The sequence below is a fragment of the Suricata suricatta genome, chromosome 6, assembly GCF_006229205.1.
Source record: "Suricata suricatta isolate VVHF042 chromosome 6, meerkat_22Aug2017_6uvM2_HiC, whole genome shotgun sequence".
In the NCBI taxonomy this organism is placed as follows: Eukaryota; Metazoa; Chordata; class Mammalia; order Carnivora; family Herpestidae; genus Suricata; species Suricata suricatta.
Window position 1 is genome coordinate 31954418 of NC_043705.1, and position 5016 is coordinate 31959433.

A 5016-nucleotide genomic window follows, 5' to 3' on the forward strand; every position below is an offset into this window, starting at 1 on the left:
AATCTGAAGCAGCCTCCAGGCACCGAGCTAGTGGTCAGCATAGAGCCCGACGTGGGGCTCGAACCCACAAACCGTGAAATCATGACCTGAGCTGAAGTCGGACGCTCAACTGACTGAGCCACCCAAGCGCCCAGAATGTGACTTTCTTTAACTGAGGTGAAATTCACATAGCATAAAACTACCCATCTTAAAGTGAGCAATCCAGTGGCATTTAGTACACTCACAGTGTTGTATAGCCATCACCTCTATTTAGTTCCAAAACATCTTCCTTACCCCAAAAAGGACTCACCTCCCCATTAAGCTATTTCTCTCCATTCTTCCCTCTTCTCAGCCCCTCTACCCAGCAAATCTGTGTTCTGTTTCTGTGGATTTACCTATCCTGGATATTTCATATAAATTGAATCATAAACTATATGGTCTGTGTCTGGCTTCTTTCACTTAGTATATTGTTGTCAGGGTTTATCCACATTGTAATAGATATCAGTACTCCATTCCTTTAAATGGCTAAATTAGATTCCAGCATATCATACACCACACTTTGCTTATCTATCTACCCATTGATGGGCATTTGGGCTATTTCCACATTTTGACTATTACCAATGTTATAGGACAGAGAACCGGTTCCAAACTTAGGTTCACCTGCTCGCCGCTGAAAAATCAAGAGAGGAGCGATGGGAGGAAAGGAAAGGTTGGTTTATTCAGGAAGCTGACAGCTTGGGAAGATGGTAAACTAATGTCTCAAAGACCATCTTCCCTGCCCAGGGGAAGCTGTAGGGTTTAAAGGAGAAAGCATGGGGAAAGGGAGGGGGCCTACACCCAGGAGAAGCAGGTACCCAGGCTGTTTGTTACTTGTATGTGGACACGACCCAAGCAGACTTCCTGGCATCAGTGGCAGCTGTTTTCAAATGTGGTGAGGCCTTATCTTCTGGGAAAGTTTGGTTCTTCACGCCCCACAACCACAAGGAAAGTAAGTTGTTTCTGTCATGCATCAAGGGGCAGGTGAGCAAGCAAGGAATGTATAAGGACGAAGCAAGCTAACCCTGAGCGCCGTCACTCAAACAGCGCGGCTGTGAGTATGTGTGCACGTACTTGAATACCTGTTCTCAGTTCTTTGGGGTTTACACCTATGAGCAGAATTGCTGGCTCCCATGGTAATTCTACGTTTACCTTTTTGAGGAACCCCCAAATTGGAATGTGCTATTTTGACATTGGAGTCTTGTCTTGGTTCCTTGGTTCTCTCGTATCCAAGCAAAGGAGAGAGCTCCCTTCCAGGGCGAACAAGAGAAACACAGTGCGGGGTAGTGAAGACACAGGCTAGTATAGTTTTGTCCTACCACTTGTTGATACTGTGTGTGGGGGCTAGTTGTAAGCCTCCTTGAGACCGTCTCCTTATGATAGAAATGGAGATGATCCCACCATCCATCCATCCCTCCACTGCATCTGCTGAGGGCTGTTGTGGGCAAGGTGCTGGAGTCAGAGTGAGCCTTCATTGAATTTATGGAAGGAGAATGGGGTGGGCTGGGGAGGACCCAGGAGTGGATTATTTTTTAAGTTTATTTATTTTGAGAGAGAGAGAGAGAAGCAGGGACAGACAGAGAAGGTGACAGAGAATCCCCAAACTTTTAAGCTTAAAGCACAGAGCCTGACACAGGACTCAAACCCATGAACCAGGATCATGACCTGAACCTAAATCAAGAGTCAGTCGCTTAACTGACTAAGCCACCCAGCTGCTCCAAGACTCTTTATTTTTTTAAAGATTTTATTTTTAAATAATCTCTACACCCATCGTGGAGTTTGAACATAAAACCCCAAGGTCAAGAGTCGCATAATCTTTCAAAAGAGCCAGCCAGGAGCCCCAAAAGGAAGACTCTTTTTGTCATGTGCATAATCGCTCCCTTTAATCACAAGTAATCGGTGCGTCCGTCCAAGTGGGACTGCAGCCCCTTCCTCTCTATCCCCAGCAGCAAACACAGGGCCTAGAAAGGGGTGTGTCCTTTAGGGTGCTGGGGTGGTAAGCAGCTGAAACTGAGTGACTTGGTTCAACAGATCTTCCTGGAAAAACAATTACAGTGGCTCCCAGAATCGAAAGAATAACTAAGCGGTGAGCCCTCAGGGAGGCCGGGAAGACACCAGGCGGTGACAGGCTTGCTGTACCAACAGCCATAGCTCTGCCTCCCCTGGGGCTTTGCCCCCCGCGCTCAGACCTTGTCTGCCCCTGAGGGGGCCCTGCCTTGGCTCCCAGAGCCTCCTGCCACCACCTGGGGCCTGCGTGCCACTGCAGGTGCTGCCTCTCACTGTTGGGTTGGTCTTTGCGTGACTCCTGGGGGTTTCTTCACATTACAGTCATCAGAGGTCTGCATTCTCATTATGACAATTGTTTAGCAAATACCAGTAACACGTCTTGAGGAAAAGTGTCTCTGTCCAAAGTCCTCCTGGGGCTGAAAAAGCAAAACCAGGCCTGGGACTGACAGTGAAAATCAGTGTGCTCTGCCAAAGAAAGAAGCCAGGAAGATGGCGAAGACAAAGCCAGCTGGAAAGCCAACAGGAAATGCTGTTTCTTCCAGAGTCATGTGGAAGCTGTGAAATGTCACGAGGGCCTCTCTTTGGGTGACCGGTGCTTTCTGATCTGTGACAAAGGCCTTCTTTGCCATTCTCATCTGTTAAGGAGGACAACCAACTACTCAGCCACCCTCATGACATGACAGCTTTCAATCCCCAGGTAATTTTGCTTTTCTCAATCCCAAGTCCAAAAGGACAGCACGAACAGTCCTGCGGAAGGCCCCACCTCACCGCATCAAGTCACGAAATCCAATTGCGTCAGACTGCAGGCTCCTTCCTGGTGGCTGATGAGGCTTGACGGGACTGTGGGGCCTGGAACAAAGGACCGTGAGTGGCAGCCCTGCTAGTACATAGGATGGAGGGCTGAAATCCATCTGCAAAAAGGTGGAAATGCTGTAATTAGGAAATGGTGAAAGGATTGGGCTTCCAGAGACCCAAGACATCCAGACTGCAAGAGTCTTGGAGTACATGCTCAATTTATGCTAATTGTTATTATTGCGGTCGTGTTCTTAGCAAGTATCTTATAAAATTATAGTTGATAATAATAATGCTTAATGATGATCGGACATTTGCACTGTGCCAGGCATTGCTTGTTTATCTAATTCCCGCAGCAACCTCAGGCCTATTTTATAAGGTCCTCCACCGTTTCTGGGACCGGCCGTCTGTGAAGGGAGAGTCCTCCAGTGTGAAGACTGGAGGTGGCCGGCTTCCAGTTCTGGGTGCAGTGACTACTCTGGCCTTGCAGTGTTCCCTGGGTCTCTCTGGATCTTTGTTGGGGACGAATGAAGTCAGAAGTGGATCCTGGCCCAACACGCCCTACTTTAGGTTAGGGGACTCACATGCTACGCTGGCAGCAATAATGATAACAAACACTCTTCAGTTGCTTTACTACATACCCGAGACCATGCTGAGAGTTCTGCATTTATCATCTCATTTCATCAGCAGAGCAGCCCTGTGAGCTACGTGCTTCTTTATTTGACAGATGAGCAAACTGAGGCCAGGAGAGGTTTCTTGCTAAGGTCCCATAGTTGATGAGTGACAGAGTCAAGATTTGAACCTAAGGCTGTCTAGAGCTCATGTGCTAAAACTACAAAGCTACATGGCTTGAATGACCTGCGACCGTCTGTAAAGACAGCCCCGGTTTACATTTTTGTAATTGTTTATGTAGTTGTTCCTATCTAAATAAATTAAAAATATATATATATTTTTTTTTAAGTGGGTTCAACACTGGATGTCGCACTTGAGCTCACAGCCCTAAGACCTGAGCTGAGATCAGAGTTGGACACTTAATTCTTATTTAAATATATTTTTAACAAATTACTGAATAAAGCACTTAGCCCAGGGCCTGGCATGAGACTCATGAGCCATTATTACAGTTACAATGGATGTGTTCTTGACAAGTAAGTAAAATCCTTTTCTCACTTTAGGTTATGATGCTCCCTTTATCTTCATTGCTCAGTGATGATCACTTGGCTGTGGCTCTTAGATGCTCTCCATCTCTCCCTCGAATGCCATCTACCAAGTTTCTCCCTCATGCTTTGTTTGTGGCAAACACTTAAGGGCAAGTGCCTAAAAAATAAAAGCATCTCTAAGCAAATTATTTGGAGAATGAAAGAATGCTATTGTCAAGGGGTAAATAAGTGATCAACTCCGAAGAAGTGAGTCCTGAATGCCATGTGGCATAGTTTTATGTATTTTCTACTTCTTTGTCTCCCATATATAGTAACACACAACCGTGTAGTCTGATTAAGTGGTCTCTTGTTACAAGATCTTGAGGGATGTTATCACATATACATAGTCAGGTTGCTTTGAGGTTTTTTTTCCTTTCATTGGGAGGGGAGGGGACCCTACCACAAGAGGAGCAAATTTTGTTTTGTAGTTTATTTTTGAGAGAGAGAGAAGGGTAGGGGCAGAGAGAGCACGCGAGAGAGAATCCCAAGTAGGCTCTGCACTGTTAGCACAGAGCATGACGTGAGACTCCAACTCATGAACCTTGAGATCATGACCTGAGCCAAAATCAAGAGTTGGATGCTTATCCAATTGAGCTGCCCTGATGCCCCGAGGAGCAAGTATGTTTAAAAAATGCTTTGTGGATGGCCATGTTTTTAGGGCTTTCCTGGGGGTTTTTTTTTGTTTGTTTTATTTTTTGTAATCTCTATACTCAGTGTAGGGCTCAAACTTAAAACCTCAAAGTCAAGAGTCACACAGTGTACCAGTTGAGCCAGCCAGGTGCCCCCAGAGGTCTCCTGTTCTGCTCCCAAGTGTCTCCCTTGCAACAGCTTTTCATCATGGCCTCACTTGCCTTTTTAACATCAATGTCATTATTACACTAGTGCTCTAAGGGTCCACCTCTGGAAAATGCAGTGGGGGAGCGATCACCGTCCCTGATCCTTCCCCCAGACACGGTTTTGCTCTGAGAGGCTGATTGCATAGTACTTACCATCCTTCCAGGCCCCT

At 46.3% G+C, this 5016-nt stretch overlaps 1 long non-coding RNA gene across 1 annotated transcript; it reads left to right on the top strand.

Moving 5' to 3' along the window:
• Positions 1–1412: 1412 nt before the first annotated feature.
• On the top strand, positions 1413–4147 carry LOC115293803. Its single transcript, XR_003909611.1, has 3 exons — positions 1413–1478; positions 2565–2719; positions 3987–4147. It is a non-coding gene; the product is annotated as an uncharacterized LOC115293803 (long non-coding RNA).
• The last annotated feature ends 869 nt before the right edge of the window (positions 4148–5016 follow it).